The sequence below is a fragment of the Lepus europaeus genome, chromosome 22 (assembly GCF_033115175.1).
Source record: "Lepus europaeus isolate LE1 chromosome 22, mLepTim1.pri, whole genome shotgun sequence".
Classification (NCBI taxonomy): domain Eukaryota; kingdom Metazoa; phylum Chordata; class Mammalia; order Lagomorpha; family Leporidae; genus Lepus; species Lepus europaeus.
Genome location: NC_084848.1, coordinates 35847619 through 35865588, shown reverse-complemented (window position 1 = coordinate 35865588; position 17970 = coordinate 35847619). Strand labels below are relative to the sequence as shown.

The following is a 17970-nucleotide window of genomic DNA, read 5'->3' as shown; positions in this document are numbered from 1 at the left end:
CCGTCGTCTACTCTGGCGTAAGGACCCTCGATATTCACCTAAAGCCAGCCGCCCCCTCCAGGGGCAGGGACAACTCCGGTCCTCGGGGCACCATTTCGCGTCTCCGCCGCACGACGCCCCGGGCTTGGGATCTGGGTCCCGAGGCTCCAGGGAAGAGTTCGGGACGGGAAGCTCATCCTCCGGCGCTCTGATTGGCCGGCTCGCACTGCACTCACGCGGCGCGCGGCTCTGATTGGCCCCGGCGGCACCCCCTCGGCCCGAGACGACTGTGTGTGTCGGGGCGGCGCGCGCGGTCCGGGCTGGCCTGAGGTAGCTCTTCGGCGCACTCTGCTCTGCATCGCGGGCGCCAGGAAGTCCCCGGGTCCGAGCGGGTAGGAAGCATCCGAGGGAAAGAGCTTCTCCCTCCCTCCCCGCGCCGCCCTCCTGCCCGCACTGAATAAACTTCCGCCTGAGAGGGGCTCCCGCCGCCGCCGCCGCCGCGGGTCGGGAGAGGCGGGCGTCGCGCTCGGGCGGGACCGCGCCTGCAGGCTGCAGCTCCGGGCTGCGGGGGCCGAGCCCCGGCAGAGACCACCCCTAAAAGCAGCAGCGAGCCCGGTCCCAGCCCCCCGGTGCGGGCTCCCCTCGGGGGCCGCGGACGGAGCCGGCCTGGCCGATCGCTCCCCCAGCGAGCGGGGAAGCGGGGCTGCGGGCGGTAGAGGGCGGCCTACGCCCGCCTGCGAGCCGGCCCGCCGCGGCCCGCGGCTCTCCGCCCGGCCGAGGATGCTGCAGCTGCGCGCTCGGCCGGCGCAGCGAGGCAGGGGGCGGGGAGAAGCCCTGGCACATGCCGGGGTCGCGGTAGGTGGCGGCGGCCGGCGCATGCGCGCCCTCTCCCTGCCGCCTGGAACGCCGAGGGGCGCGCGCGCCCCCGCCCCCGCCCGCGCGCCCGCCCGCCCGCCCGCTCGCTCGCGCCGGCCGAGGCTTCCCCGCCTGCGCTCGTTGTCAGAGCCGCTCCGGCGCGTGCGCGCGCTCTCGCCGGGCCGAGCCGCCGGCTCCCTCAGCCCCGGGCCCCCGCCCCGCGCCGCCTGCCCGTCCTCTTCCTCTCCTCGCGGAATGGGGCCGGCGCCGCTCGGGGTCGCGCGCCCCGGACCCGGCTCGCGCTCGGTCTCGCGCTGTCAGCGGCTGCCCGGCTCGCGCCGCCTCGCGCTCTCGCTCGGTCAGTGGCGCCGAAGGCTCCGTTAAGCGGCGGCGGGCGGTCCGCTTTTCTTCCTCTCCCTCCGGTCGGGAGCAGCATCCTCCTCCAGCCAGCCGCCTCTCCCTCCCCCAGCGCGGGGCGGCTGGGGCTGTGGCGGCCGGCGACGGCGGAGACCGCCCGCGCTCCCGCCTCGGTAAGGGGGCGTTCGGGGGCCGGGCCCCGCGCGCCTCGGGCTCTGGGGCTGCGCGAGCGCGGGATCGGAGCGGGCTCCGGGGGTGGTCGCTGCCCCCCACCCCCCACCCCGGGCGACCCCCGGGGCCTGCGGCTGTAACTGCTGCTACTCATCCAGGAAAGTGGGGAGGCAGCCCCCGGGGCGCTCTGCTGGCTGGTGCCGCGGCGCGGCCCGGGGGGCGCGGGCTGGGGCTGGGGGGACCCGGAGCGGCGCGGCCGCTGCCCTGGCCGTCGCGCATCCTTGCCCGGGGCCGAAGCCCTGGGAGAGAAGGGACGGCGGCGGGGGTGGGAGCTGCCCCCTCGTCACCCCCTCTGCACCCACCTTTCCTTTCTGCAGCGGCTCGGCCCCTGTAGTCGCGGGTGGCCGGGAGGAGAGGGTGCCCCTGCGTTGTGGGCTGCTCGGGCTAGCCATCCGGGAGTGTGGGTTCGCACAAAGATCGGCCCCCGGCGAGGGGCCGGTGCGGGGCGGGTGAGGGCGCGAGAGCCTCTGGACCCCCTTTGGATGTGCCGACGACGAGCTGCGGGCTTCGGCAGCCCCAAACTTCCTCCGGAGGGTTAAAGGAGTCCCTGTGTGTCCTGCTGGAGTGAGGAGGCTGTGGGCTGCAGCACCTGTTCTCACTGTGGGCATTGCCATCCTCAGATGCGCAACGCACCATTTACGTGAAAGGGCGATGTCGGGGTTAGGATTTACCCCTAATGAGCTCTTAGCGTTTTGCCCTTCAGGGTGAGGCCTTTGATAAAGGCAGGGGGAGGTGGCGTTTTTCTCCTAACCGTGCTTGAATTAGTTTCTAGCTTCCTTAAGACGAGAAGGTGGACCCAGGAAAGTCACCTTCTCCAGGAGATAACCCAGCCTCAAGGTTTCAGGGAACAAATGCGTTACAAGTTTTATTTTAGAGTTAGACTTATCACAGCTAACTGACGTAACTTTGGCTTGACTCTGAAGAAACTGCAGGCAGCGTTCATGCTTCTTCCCCCCTCTGGTTATTCCAGGGGCTATGTGCAAGCTTATTGGCTTCATTAAAGTTAGAGTCTATGTTTTGTGCATAATTCTTTAAAAAGAGTGCATCATCTAGAAAGCTGTTTAGGAGCGAAATCACTTAAACGCCAGAGAACTGTACTGAAATAATGGAGTAAGTTGTGGTCTCCATCCTTTGAAATAGCTTTAAAAGAATCTAAAGCCCTATGCCAAAGGCCCTGTACCTTGTGAAACATAAGACACGTATATATAAAGTCTCCATCTTATAAATACTACAGTATTAAGAAGATGGAAATTCAAGTATTTAAACTGTGGTTTTACAGGGAGTTAGAGATGATTAGGCTGGAAAGAACATTGAGGGGTGGTTGAAGGCATGGACCTCCGTTTGCTGTTTTCATGAATTGAGAATTCTGTTAGAAGGGCTGAAAGACTGGAATCAAACTTGCATGGATTGCAGAAACAGATGCAAAAATCTATCTTTAATCAAGTAGTGACTTAGCATGAAGGGTATCTTGTGAATTACTAGATTAGAGGTTCAAAATAATTTCCATAAAATTGGCTTTATATAGCTTGTATTTTAAGGATGTTCTTGAGTTTAAAAAGTAAGATCAGGTTGTTTTCTTATAAGTCAGTTCTATTTAAGATGTGTAAAATTGAAAGACTCTTTCTGAATACATTATGTAGTGTTTTGTTACAGATTCCAGCTTGTTATTTTAAGGAATTAGAGTGTCTTTAAAAGTAGTGAATTTTGAAATTTGCTAGTGGGTTGGAAAAGCTTGGGTTCCTTCCTTATGTTTCTAAAATGCGGTTATACTAGCATGTTGGTCTGGAGGGGGAGCTAGTGCCAAAGCAAAGTGTAGCTTAATAGATGTTTGAGCTTTTAAAACACCTAACCCAGGTTTTTATGAACAGGAGAAAGAAATTTTAATTAAGGGTAGGGGAATTGATGGGTGCGTGTATCTGTACATGTATTTGTGGAGTACATACATTGTGTATTACAAATTGATTTGAAAATCTTCCCAGGATTTGAAATGATAGAAAGGAAGTGCATAACATTTCTTGAACTTTCTGATTTAAACTCAGAACATGTATCCTAAAACTTACTGTGTAACAGTATTTTCTCAACTTTCTTGTGTACTGTATCAGAAAGGTGTGTATTTTTGACCCTTTTTGTATTTTGTATGTTTTTTATGAATAATATTTATAGTCGTAAAATTTAATGAAAAATACTTCAGATAGAGTCTTGGGTAGGCAGAGTGTAGAAAGCTGGGTATTTGTCAAAAAGTAGAGATGCTTTCAATGAAGAAATGGGCCCCTCAGACATGCAGAGTGGCAGTATCCATCCCCAAGGTCACTTCTTAACTGCTGTCTCCTGCATTGTAATGCAGTGAGTCCAGCTGATCCAAAGTAAATCTGCACCTTTGAATGTGAAACAGTTATTTTGTGGTCTGTGGCACTTTATTTAGATTTCTAAACTATAACCAATTAGGGATGTTAATTTATCTCTGACCTGTTACATATCTTTCTTTCTTTAAAAATTTATTTTGATTTTATTTGGAAGGCAGAGAGAGACAGATACAGAGACAGAGAGAGATCTTCCATTCACTGGTTTACTCCCCAAATGCTGGCAACAGCCAGGGATGGGCCAGGGTGAAACCCGGAGCCCGTAATTCAATCTGTGTCTCTCCAATGGGTGGCAGGGACCCAAGTACTTGAGCCACCACCTGCTGTCCTCCAGGGTGTGCATTAGTAGGAAGCAGGTTTGGAAGAGGTTGCTCCCATGTGAAATATGGATGTCTCAAGTGGGGACTTAACTGCCCTGCCAGATGTCCACCTCTTACATATTCGTTAAATGACGTATATATTGAATTCCTTAGGATATTCTGTTTCCTGAGATTCGTGATTGAGTCCTTTGTTAACCATAACAAAGTTAAATATATTTTATAAATAGGATTTCAGTGCTGATAAAATAAAAAAATCTTCCATTTCTTTAATGCTTATTTTTGATTTACTATATACTACATTTAGTAAATGTCTTGGTTTAATTAAATCATATGTGCACTCATATCACATTTATAAATGTAGAAGTGTTTCATTTCTTCTAATCAGAGAAAAATTTTTAAAAATGTGTTAATAAGCTTCTTTAGTTCAAAACAAAGTATGACAAGGACTCTAAGCAACTCTGAAACTAAAGCATTAGCATTATAGCACTTTGAAGCCCTGTGTCCATGCTGCTTGTATTAGTCCTTTTCAGATGAGGTATCAACTTGCAATCTTCTGTAGTTATCAGGAGTGAAGCAGTTAGAGGACTGGTGCAGGATTCTGTTTGATTCTCAGGTTTATATTTTTGTGCCATTTAGTATAGTGTTTGCTTTTTTGAAATTTGTTATAACTTGTTATAATGAGAACAGTTAAATATATTTCAAGTAAAAGATAGTCACAATTGATTTTTAAATAACTCATTTTATCTAATCCCCAATAGACCATTAAATGGTGATGCATGTGCATTTAAGTTACTTTTTAATTGATTGGTCTCAAGTCTCAACCTTCCTTTCTGTCTACATTCTACTCTTTTGTCTCCAAACCACTCTCCATAATCCCAGTTGTCTCTTTGGGATAATTAGGAATCAAACCAATAAGGTTAATCTTATCATCCTTGATTAAATGACTTTATATCTCTACAATACTCTGAACATGTGACTCTATGCACTTTATGTGTATTACACATTTTCCTTTTAATGGAAGAAAAGGAGCATGTAAGGGCTGAGGGACTAAGCCATACTTATGAATGTAAGGATTTTTTTATTCTTTATAGAAAAGAGAGCCACAGGGTTAATTCATTTAAGTTTTCTTTTAAAAAGCACTGTTTGCCAAAACCTAATACCTTACTCATCTTCAGTGTTTTAAAAAATATCTTTCTGTATAATTTTTTTCATCAGGAAGCCTCCCTTAAAATGAGATAACAAATTCTGTTAATACCTAGAACCAGAATAAATGTTTCTAGAGTAAGCCCTATTTACAGACATTAAGCTCTAAAAGTATACCAGTGTTGTTTAAATGACTTAGATCAACATTCCATGTTAGTTTAAAAAATAAGTTTTATAATTTTTAAATGCAATTGATAGTAATATCTTTTTTTTAAAAAAAGATTTATTTATTCATTTTGAAAGACAGTTACGGAAAGGCACAGAGAGAGAGAAAGGGAGAGAGAGAAGGGTAGAGAGGTCTTCCATCCGCTGGTTCACTCCCCAGATGGCCACAGTGGCCCAAGCTTTGCCGATCTGAAGCCAGGAGCCAGGAACTTCTGGGTCTCCCATACTGGTGCAGGGCCATCTTCTGCTTTCCCTAGCCATAGCAGAGAGCTGGATTGCAAGTGGAGCATCCGGGACTCAAACGGGCGGCCGTATGGGATGCTGGCACTGCAGGCAGCAGCTTCACCTGCTACGCCACAGTGCCAGCCCCAGTAGTAATATCTTGATTAGTGGTTAAGTGGAAAAATATAATTAGAAGCTTCTGTATTTCATCTGTTGTTTGGGACTTTGGAGCAGTCAGTGAAGCGATGGAGATTGAGAGAGGCAGAGCGTGATTCTAGTTGATGAGCCTGCTTTATTTGTAGATAAGGGAGACTTCTTCAGTTTTTCTCTCTCCCTCCACTTTCTTCTCTCTGTCATCCTCTCACAACGATGGTAAAAAATGTAGGAATTGAACTTTGTATTTCTTTGCATTCATAGAATATTGTCAGATAAAATGTTGTCTTTTTGCGTTACAGTAGGTTTTTATTTATTATTTATTTATTTATTTGAAATGCAGAGTTACAGAGAGGCAGAGGCAGAGGCAGAGAGAGAGAGGTCTTCCATCCGCTAGTTCATTCCCCAGATGGCTGCAAAGGCTGGAGCTGTGCCGATCTGAAGCCAGGAGCCTCCCCAAGGTCTCCCAGACGGGTACAGGGCCCAAGGACTTGGGCCATCTTCTGCTTTCCCAGGCCATAGCAGAGAGCTGGATCAGAAGAAGAGCATCCAGAACCTGAACCTGCGCCCATATGGGATGCCAGCACCGCAGGCAGTGGCTTTGCCTGCTGTGCCACAGCACTGGCCCCACAATAGGTTTATTTTCATGACTTTATTTCCTTTTGTGGTAGTGGGCAGAAGGCTAGAACATCAGTTATATAAGTTTTAGTTTTATTTATTTATTTATTAATTTACTTATTTTGAAAGAGGTACAGAGAGAGAAGAAGAGACAGAGAGAGGTCTTCCATCTGCTGGTTCACTCCCCAAATGGCCACAATAGCCAGTGCTGGGCCTGACTGAAGCCAGGAGCTTCACCCGGATCTCCCATATGGGTGGCAAGGGCCCACATACTTGGGCCATCATCTGCTGCTTTTCCTTGGCCAATAGCAGGGAGCTAGTTTGGAAGTAGAGCAGCCAGAACATGAACTGGCACCCATTTGGGTTGCTGGTATTGTAGATGGTGAGTTTACCTGCTATACTACAACATTGGACCCTTAATATTATTTATTAAAAATGATTTTTTTAATCTTTTTTTTTTTTGGACAGGCGGAGTGGATAGAGAGAGAGACAGAGAGAAAGGTCTTCCTTTTTGCCGTTGGTTCACCCTCCAATGGCTGCTGCGGCCGGCGCATCTCGCTGATCCGAAGCCAGGAGCCAGGTGCTTCTCCTGGTCTCCCATGCGGGTGCAGGGCCCAAGCACTTGGGCCATCCTCCACTGCCTTCCCGAGCCATAGCAGAGAGCTGGCCTGGAAGAGGGGCAACCGGGATAGAATCCGGCGCCCCAACCGGGACTAGAACCCGGTGTGCCGGCGCCGCAAGGTGGAGGATTAGCCTGTTAAGCCATGGCGCCGGCCTATTAAAAATGACTTTATACTTTCATATAAAAAAGAGGTATGGGGGTGCTGGGTTGTGGCACAATTAAACTGTTACTTGAAATGCCAGCTTCCCATGTTGGAATGCTGGTTCATGTCCAGCTGCTCTGCTTCTGATCCAGCTCACTGCTACTGTGCCTAGGAAGTCAGAGGATTATGGCCCAAATGCTTGGACTCCTGCCACCCAAGTGGGAGACCCAGATGGAGTTCCTGACTTCTGGTTTCAGCCTGGCCCATCTCTTTCTCTCTCTTGCTCTTGCTCTCTCTCTGTAACTCTGCCTTTCTTTTTAAAAAAACGAGAGAGAGAGCGAGAGCAAAAGTGAGAGAGAGGGAGAAGGAGATATTTTCCATCTCCTGGTTTACTCCCCAAATGACCTCAACGGCCAGAATTGGGCCAGACCTAAGCCAGGAGCCAGAGCGTCTTCCAGATCTCCCACATTGGTGGCAGTGGTCCAAGCACTTGAGACCCCTTTTGCTGCTTTCTCAGGCCATTAACAGGGAAGGGAGCTGGATGGGGAAGTGTAGCAGCTGGGACTCAAACTGGGACCCGTATGGGATGCTGGTGACACAGGCCTTACCTACTAAGCCACAACACTGGTCCCAGGAATTGGCTTTTTTTTTTTTTTTTTTTTTTTTTTTTAACAGGCAGAGTTAGACAGTGAGAGAGAGAGGCAGAGAGAAAGGTCTTCCTTCTGTTGGTTTACTCCCCAAATGGCCTGTTACGGCCTGCACACTGCACCAATCTGAAGCCAGGAGCCAGGTGCTTCCTCCTGGTCTCCCATGCTGGAGGCCCCAAGTACTTGGGCCATCCTCCACTGCACTCCTGGGCCACAGCAGAGAGCTGGATTGGAAGAGGAGCAACTGAGACAGAACTGGTACCCCAACTGGGACTAGAACCTGGGGTGCTGGCGCCGCAGGCGGAGGATTAGCTAAGTGAGCCACGGTGCTGGTCAGGAATTGGCTTTTAACAAATGAATTCTTTGCCTTCTTTGTGTGCCTCATTGCAATAATATAGTGTGAAAAAAATATGTATATTGAAGAGAACTAACTCTTAAACTAAAATGAATATACTGTTCTCTACTCAGGGGAGTACTGTTAGCAGGTTTGAGCTGGTTACAGTGAAATGTTCACAGAAGAAACTATGTTTGATAGTTAGGATTCTAATCATATGGAATCTGACTGATTCATTGTTTCTGATGTGGAATTGTACTTGCATCTGAAGGAGAAATAAATATATTTAGTAAAGATAGTGTTACAGTTTTTATGTTTTGAGTTCTTCCAATAACTACTTAATCTATTCCGTTACCAAATGTTGGAAGATTATACTTTTGAAAAAACCTGTTCTTTAAAATTAGAGCTAAGCCAGAGTAAAAATTTTGCTTTCTTTTTATAAGTTTTAGATTTTTTTTTCCTCTTTTGGAAAATTTAGTGGAACTCTAAGTCTTAGGAAGGTGATAACTGATTCTTGAGGTCAAAAAGCTCTTTCTTATCTTTTTCGTAGATCGATCTTCAGCAGCATGAGAAGTGTAGGGTTACTAAGTGGTCCTCATGGGTTCCTCTTACATAATTACAGAAATCTAGGCCTCCATTAACTAAAACTCTTGTTTATTTTTAAGATCCAAATGTTAGAGATATCAGCTTATACCTCTGGTAGGTTGTCAGATATGTGCAGCATTAGAGAGTTAATATTATTTTTAATTTGTAAGTAATAAAGAATTTAATATCCTCAAATGCTGAGTTAAGCTGAAGGATGTACTTTTATTTTTTTTTAAAGATTAATTAATTTATTTGACAGGTAGAGTGAGAGAGAGAAAAAAAGAGAGAGAGAGAGAGAGACAGAGAGATTTTTCGTCCCCAGGTTCACTCCCTAACTGGCCCCAACGACCAGGACTGGACCAGGTCGAAGCCAGGATCCAGAAACGATCTGAGCCTCCTATGTGGGCGTCAGGGGCCCAGGAACTTGGGCCATCCTCTGCTGCCTTCCCAGCACATTAGCAGGGAGCTGGATTGGAAGTGGAACAGCCAGTGTTCGAACTGGTGCCCATTGGGACGCTGTCACTGCATTCTGTGGCTTAGCCCGCTGTGTACAGCCCGGCCCCAGGATGTACCTACCAGTAATGAACTAAACTAACCTGCTATGTGCAATTAGGAATAGTTCCTCTTAATGAAAACTTGATATTTCAATTCTATTGGCACAATGATATAGTGAAAATGAAATCACCAAAGAAATCCATTTGGAGCTATTTGGTCAGACCAGATAACGAATAAAAAAAACCCACAGCCTGTATTTTATAACTATTTGTGGAGACTTAGAGCAGTACAGAGAGTACCTAAAAGGAAATAATGAGAAATACCTAAAGTGTTTTTAATAGGAATCATATGTAATCATATGTATATTTGTATAGTACCTGTCTTTTTCTGTTTCCATTTCAAATATAAGATTGGTAAGTCAGGTATCTAACTGGGTAGATTCGGAATAGAAGATTTGAAATTTGGAAGAAAGTTGATTTCTTCATGTTTTAGTGAGGTAGTCTTTGACGTAGAGTTTCTCAGGTATTCTAAGAACTTAAATCTAGGGGCTAGTCATCACTTGCCCTCATTCTATAGCAGAGTACTTAAAAAGAATTTAAAGCTGAAATCTTGGCTCTTTTCTTTCTTTCTTTTTTTTTTTTTGGTGAAATGTCTTCCCCCTCACTAGTTTTATTGAGATATAATTGCTGAATAAAAGTTATACATATTTAAGGTATACAACTTTATGTATTGATACATATATACATTAAGAAATGATTACCAAAGTCAAGCTAACATATCCATTACCTAATCAATTAAATTATATGGGGAGATTTAAATGAGGCAAGAAGGAGTCATTTTATCAGTGTCTGTACGGAGTTCTCTTGATCTCAAGATCTGAACTTCTTGTCATTATTTTTTTTTTTTTTTGGCATGGTAAGAACAATCAGCAAATTTCACTTGTACCATACAGTATTATTTATTGTAGTTACTATGCTGTACATTAAATCTCCAGAGTTTATTCATCCTGCAGAACTGAAACTTTGTACCCCATTTCATGTACCTCCTCGCTCCTAGTAAGTACTATTCTGTTCTTCTGTGAATTCAACTTTCTTGGATTCCACATGTAAATGAGATCGTGCAGTTTTTTCCCCCCAGTGCCTTCCCTATTTGACTTAGCAGAATGTTCTCCAAGTTCATGTTGTAAATGACAGTGTTGGAGAGGTAAGACTTTACCTCCACCCTTTTAGGGTTTTCTCCTGCTTGTCCTGAAATCAACAAGAGGAAAACATGCTAATTTATTTACAAGATTTTATGTGGCATAGGAGGCCCTCATAAGGAAACGAAAACCCAAAGACACAGGTAGCATTGAACAGTTACACACCAAATTGAACACAGAAGAATAAGTTGTGAAAAAAGCAATTAAATAATATGGGGAGACTTAAATGAGGCATAAAAGGGTCATTTTAACAAGGTCTGTACAGAATTCTCTTGATCTCAACTTCTTGTCCTTGATAAGAATATTCTTTCCTTTTAGTATAGGGAGTGCATCTTTCCTGTAGAAATTTCATTTTCTACTTTTAAGAAATAGAAAGAAGGTCAGAATGATCTTTTTGCACCTGCTGTTTTTCAAGTGCCTTCAACTCAAAATAGTCAATATGCCAGAATGGTATATTTTTAATTTCTTTTACAGGATTTCCTTCTTTTTATAGGCTGATTAAGGTTCCATTTAACACACACATACACACGCACACAGTCACAGACTTGGTCCTCTGTGGATTCAACCAACCACAAAATGAAAATATTTTAAAAAGCATGGTGTCTGTATTTAACATGTACAGTTTTCTTTCCTTGTTATTTCCCAAATGATACATTATAGCAACTATTTACATAGCATTTTCATTGGATTAAGCATCACAAGTAATCTAGAGATTATTTAAGGTATATGGGAGATGGGGCAGGTGTTTGTCTTAGTGGTTAGGATGCCACTAAGATGCCTGTGTCCAATACCTGTTGAATTCTGGCTCCCCTCCTGATTCTGGCTTCTTTTCCTGCTGTGTACAACTGGGAGGCAGCAGGTGATGACTCAGGTAGTTGGTCCTCTGCCACCTTTCTGGTTCCTGGCTTTGGCCTGGCCCAGTGCTGGCTGTTTTTGAGTATTTGGGGAGTGAACCAGCAGATGGAAGATTCTCTTTCTTTCTTGAAAATGGAAGATATCTCTCTCTCTCTCTCTCAAAGATTTATTTATTTGTTTGAAAGGCAGAGTTACAGAGAGGGAGAGACAGAGAGATCTTGTGTCTGCTGGTTCATTCCTCAAATGGCCACAACAGCCAGGGCTGGGGCCAGGCCAGAGCCAGGAGCCAGGAGCTTCATCTGGATGTCCTACGTGGGTGCAAGGGCCAAAGCACTTGGACCATGTTCTGCTACTTTCCCAGATGCATTAGCAGGGAATTGGATGAGAAGTGGAGCACCCGGGACCAGAACCTATACTCATGAGATTCTGGCATCACAGGTGGCAGCTTAGCCCACTGCACCACAATGCCAGCCCCCTCTTCTTTAAGAGAAATAAGTAAAACATTTATAGAAGAGGTTGTATACAAATACTTTTGCCATTTTATATAAAGGTTTTGAGTGTCTGAGGTTTTTGGTATTGGGTGCGAGTGGGTAGAAGAGGGACTGGTCTTGTAACCTGTCAGTTGCTTTGTTGAGGGATGACTGTATCACATTTTCTTTATCTATTCATCCATTAATGGTTCCACTCAGGTTGATTCCATATCTTAACTATTGCAAATAATGCTTTAATAACCATGGCAGTATAGCTGTCTCTTTGACATACCGATTTCATTTCCTTTGTATAAACATCCTGAAGTAGGGTTGCTGGAGCATATGATAGTTCTATTTTTTTTTTTTTTTTGAGATTTATTTATTTATTGAAAGGTAGAGTGTCAGAGAGAGAGGGAGAGACAGAGCACTTCCACTTGCTAGTTCACTCCCCAAATGGCTGCAACAGCAGGGACTAGGCCTGGCTAACGTTGGGCTACCATCCTGTGCTTTCCGCAAGCATATTAGCAGGAGACTGGATTGGAAGCGAAGTAGCTGTGACTCGATCCAGCACTCCGATATGGGTTGCTGGCATTGCCAGCAGCTGGCTTAACCTGCTCTGCCACAACACTGGCTCCAGTAGTTCTATTTTTGCTTATTTGAGGAACCACCATTATGTTTTCCATAACGGCTGTGTCAGTTTATAGTCCCACTAGCAATATACAAGAATTCTCTTTTCTCCACATCTTCACCAACACTTGTTACCCTTTGTCTTTTTGTGAATAGTTTTTCTAACAGGTATGAGAAGTATCTCATTGTGAGTTTTATATGCCATCCCCTGATGATTAATGGTGATGAGCTTTATTTTTCCCCATATACCTGTTGGCCACTTGTGTCTTCTAAAAAATGTTCACTTAGGTTCTTGGCACATTAAACTTTTAAAATTTATATTTAAGTTATTTGAAAGGCAGAGAGACAGAGACAGACAGACACAGAGTCCCCAAATGCTTACAATAGCTGGGAGTAGGCCAGCTGAAGCCAAGGGCCTGGAAGTTAGTTCAGCTTCCCTGTGTGTGGCAGGGACCCAGCCACTTGAGCCACCATCACCTGCTGCATCCCTGGGTGCACATTAGCAGGAAGCTGGAACGGGGAGTGGAGCTGGGACTCAAACCTGGGTACTCAGGTATGGGATGGTGGTGTCCCAAACAGCGTTTTAATCACTGCGCTGAATGCCTGCCTCCTTTTGCTCACTTTTTAAATTGAGTTGTTTGTTTTCTTGATGTTGAGTTGTTTGATTTGCTTATATACAGAGTTCCTTCTTAGTAATTTAAAAAATTGCTTTATTGAGTTATAATTTATATACCATAAAATTCACAACTCATGTTTTGTGAATTTATGTAGTTGTGCAGCAATTACCATAATTCATTTTTAGAATACTTTTATCTTCCAAAAAACTCTCTTGCCCTTTTGCAGTCAATCTCTGTTCCTACCACCAGCCCCTGGCAATTACTACTTTACTTATTGTCTCTCTAGTTTTACCATTAAAAAGAAAAAAAAGACTGTTTATTCATTTGAAAGGCAGAGTATCAGGGAGAGAGGGAGAGAGAGACTGAGAGAGAGAACTCTTCTTTTTGTTAGTTCATTCTTCAGTTGGCCACAACAGCCAGGACTGGACCAGGCTGAAGTCAGGAGCAAAAGCCAGGAACTTCATCCATGTTGCTACTGGGGTGGCTGGAGCCTGGGTACTTACAGCCATCATGTGCTGCTTTCTCAGGCATGTTGGCAGGAAGCAGAACAGCCAGGACTGGAACTGGCAATCATATCAGGGATGCTGGTGTTGCAAGGAGTGGCTTAAGCTGCTGCACAATGCCAACCCCCTTGCCGTTTTTTAGAAATTTGCCCTACCAGAATCATATAATATGTAGTCTTTTGGGTCTACTTTGTTTTTTTTTAGCATAATCCTGTTTAGTAATTTGAATTAATGAATAAAGTAAAAAAATCTTTGATGTTGGAATCAGGAGACTTAGATACTATTGTTGACTCTGCCACCAAATGTATAAACTTGAGTAAGCCACTGTCCCTCTGGGCCCCTGCTTCTCTCTTTATAAAACGAATTATTGTGACTTTCTTATATTCTAATTTTCACAGTTGGGTAGGCATTCACTGACCTTTTCTTAGATTACATCTTAACTCTTCCTCTTAAATATAGTCACTGTAATTCCCTTCACCATGCCCCCCCCCCAACCCCCCAAAAAAGAAATGAATCAAAATATGAAGCTTGGGGCCAACTTTGGGTTCTCGGTTGAGTCCCAGCTGCTGGCACTTCTGCTCCAGATCCCTGCTAATGGCCTGGGAAAAGCAGTGGAAGATGGCCCAAGTGCTTGTGCCCCTGCGACCTGTTTGGGAGACCCCGAAGAAATTTTAAGATGAGGCTTATGTTTGCTGTGGTCTCAATGATTGTGTCCTCCTAAAATTCATATTTTTAACATAACCTGCACCTTGATGATACCAAGAGGTGGGGCTTTGAGAGAGGATAAAGTGCCCTTTAAAAGATGCCTGAGGGAGCTTACTCCCTCCTCCTGCTGTGTGAGGATGCAGTGAGGAAAATACTGAGCAGTGGAGTGAGCCTGACCAGAGATGGCATCTGCTGGGGCCTTAGTCTGGGATTGTGTAGCTTCCCAAACTGTGAGCAGTATGTGTCTGTTGTTTATAAATTATACAGCCGAAGGTATGTTGTCACAGCAGCCTAAACAAGTTATGTTCTAATAGATGATTTAGCAGTGAATGAATTTGGAACTGTCTAGAAGAGTACAGATGTATGCTTAAACTTGTTTTGGGCATTTCTTTGTTCCTTTTTACAACTCTTTGAACAGGAACAATCCCCCCCCCCCTTTTTTTTTTTAATTATTTACTTGAAAGAGTTACACAGAGAGAGAAGGAAAGACAGAGAGTCTTCCATCCTCTGGTTCACTCCCCAGTTGGCCACAACGGCCGGAGCTGGGCCGATCCTAAGCCAGGAGCCAGGAGCTTCCTCTGGGTCTTCCACGTGGGTGCAGGGGCTCAAGGACTTGGGTCATCTTCTGCTGCTTTCCCAGGCCACAGCATAGAGCCGGATTGGAAGTAGAACAGCCGGGACTCGAACCAGTGTCCATATGGGATGCTGGCACTGCGCTCGGTGGCTTTACCCGCTAAGCCACTACACTGGCCCCAGGAACAATCTTAAATTCAGGGTTAATAAAGACTTTTGAAGAGAACAGGTACAGTTGGATACTCCTCTGAGGTAGAACTTCAAAAGTGACTGGAGTTTATTCTGAAGATAAGAAAAAGACTATACTGTTTTAGTTATTTTTTGCTTTGAGGGCAGAAGGTAGGGTAGAGTAATTTTCATTAAGTTTGTGCCAAGCTGGGCTCAAAGCAGCTAAGTGAGATTAGATTGTTTTTCAAAGAATAACAAAAGGAAATATACGGTTGCCATTGGGAAAATTGTATTAGAATTGAAGGTAACATTAATGTAACATTCAGGTGACAAACTAGGAAACTGATACATATAGAGAGGGCTGAAAAATAGGGATTTGTTGCGGCTGGCATTGTGTTGGGGTGAGTTAAGCCACTGCCTGTGACATCAGCAATCTCATATGAGTACTGGTTGAGTACTGCTCAACTGCTCAGCTTCCGATCCTGCTTCCTGCTAATATGTTTGGGAAAGCAGTGGAGGATGGCCCAAGTGATTGGGCCTTTGTCACCCATGAGTGAGACCCTGGTGGAGTTCTGGGCTCCTGACATGGGACTCTCTGGCCACTGCCGCTAATTGGTGAGTGAAGAAGCAGATGGAAGATCTCTGTGACTCTCCCTCTCTACTCTGTGATCCTGTCTTTCAGATAAAATAAATAAATCTTAAAAAAAATAGGGGTATGTGTGTATGTGTGCCTGGGTGCATATGTGTGTGTGTGTGTGTGTGTATGTGCCTGAGTGCATATATGTTTGTGTATGTGCATGCCTGGGTGCATATGTATTTGTGTGTTTGTAACAGAAGTTGACAGTTGAATGAATAAGCTGGTATTAGGTATATCCCACAGGGGTAATATGCATTTTCAGTGTAGTATAAAAAAAGAGAAAAAACATTGAATAACAACCAGATAAATTTGAAACTCAGAGTGTTGTAACTGCTTTCAAATATTCAATAATTTGACTCAGAAACCTTCAAGGTCTTTTAGATTACTTATAATAGGAAGTTAGACCATAAAATGCATTTTTTTAAAACAGACTGGAGTGTATGAATGGTAACTCATGGAGCAGACACTATGGAGGAGGGGAATGTGGCTATATATAATATATTTTAATGATGACATCACTACAACAGCATAGGAAAAAGTTATTTCATGTTTTACAGTCACACTTTTTATCCCAAACTGGTATTTCTAATTTAGGTTAACCACTCTGTTATAACCAGAAATAACCCCAACCCAGACCTGTATGTAATGTATGAAAATTTGTCATTTCTGATAATACTATAAAAGTTGTATTAAGCCTCTAAAGCAGTTCCAAAAATTGAATTTGAAAGCACCATGCAGTGGCAACATTCTAGGAATAAGTGTGGAATGCTCTGAGGTCATTGTTTTTAATGGCAACAATATTCTTTTTGTTTTGTTTTGTTTTGACAGGCAGAGTGGATAGTGAGAGAGAGAGACAGAGAGAAAGGTCTTCCTTTTTGCCGTTGGTTCACCATCCAATGGCCGCTGCGGCCAGCGCATCTCGCTGATCCGAAGGCAGGAGCCAGGTGCTTCTCCTGGTCTCCCATGCGGGTGCAGGGCCCAAGGACTTGGGCCATCCTCCACTGACTTCCCGGGCCACAGCAGGGAGCTGGCCTGGAAGAGGGGCAACCGGGATAGAATCCGGCGCCCCAACCGGGACTAGAACCCAATGTGCCAGCGCCGCAAGGCAGAGGATTAGCCTGTTAAGCCACGGCACCGGCCGCAACAGTATTCTTTTGAATACATGCTACGTCATACTTTTTTAAAATGCCCTGTTGAAGGGCAGGCATTGGTGCAGTGGGTCAAGATGCTGCTTGAGACTTATGCATCTCATATTGGAGTGTCTGGATTTGAGTCCTGGCTCTTCCGAATCCTGCTAATGCATGCCTTGGGAAATGTTAAACATTAACTCCTATCATCATTTATATTTTCCCAGGGAACTTTTAATTTTAGTCATACTAATAAATGAATAACTGTAGAAGATATAGATAGCCATTTCTAGATTTAGAATTCCTGTTCTTCAGTTTTCTAAATAGTCTTTAAGAAAATAAATATTAAAAGTTTCTTGAGTAATCAAATACTATGTTGACATTTATGCTGAGTATCAGAGCAGAACAGAACCATGTTAAAGCAGCAAGAATTGATTTTTTTTTGACAGGCAGAGTTAGACAGTGAGAAAGAGAGAAAGGTCTTCCTTCTGTTGGTTCACCCCCCAAATGGCCTCAACAGCCGGCGTGCTGCGCTGATCTGAAGGCAGGAGCCAGGTGCTTCTCCTGGTCTCCCATGCGGATGCAGGGCCCAAGCACTTGGGCCATCCTCCACTGCACTCCCGGGCCACAGCAGGGAGCTGGACTGGAAGAGGAGCAACTGAGACAGAATCCGGCACAAGAATTGATTTTTAATCTAAAAGTTTTGTAATGTAGTGAAACATAGATAGGATAATGCATAGTGGATAAGAAAATATACAGAACATAAATACCTCTCCATGCCTCAGATAAAGAATAAAAGAATAATAAACAAATCAAATAGACCAAAGAGTTTGTGTTCTACTAGTTAAGTGGAAGTGAGATGAACAATTAATTAGAAACCATGCTCTAAAATACTTATTTGCATTGGTGGGCATTTCTTTTCCACTTCCTAAAGCGGCTGTATTTTAGACCTTTGGAACCCCCTTCTTGGGCCTGATTCTGGTGTGTAGCTCTCAGACTTTGTAGGGTGTTTTAATTACTATTTATTTATTTTTATTTATTTATTTATTTTTTTTACTTTCCTTTGAAAAGAGTAGATTAAGACCATCCCATAGAAGATTTTTAGCTTTTCTTTTCTTTTGTAATTTCTACTATTCGGTGTCAGGGATTAGTCTTTGTTTTGGAGACTACCTCTTGCCTACCTTTCTTATCCCTTTTGGAAT

At 44.7% G+C, this 17970-nt stretch overlaps 1 protein-coding gene across 6 annotated transcripts in view; it reads left to right on the top strand.

The window, feature by feature from the left end:
• Positions 1–267: 267 nt before the first annotated feature.
• Positions 268–17970, top strand: part of FUT8 (fucosyltransferase 8) — a 301772-nt gene continuing 284069 nt past the window's right edge. For 2 of the 6 annotated variants that reach the window (XM_062181588.1, XM_062181587.1), the window contains exon 1: positions 268–371. The gene's annotated coding sequence lies outside the window, so the exon portion shown is untranslated. Of the gene's footprint in view, positions 372–1229; positions 1365–17970 lie in introns of those variants that run through there. The other 4 variants (XM_062181585.1, XM_062181583.1, XM_062181586.1 and 1 more) reach the window with 3 other exon arrangements.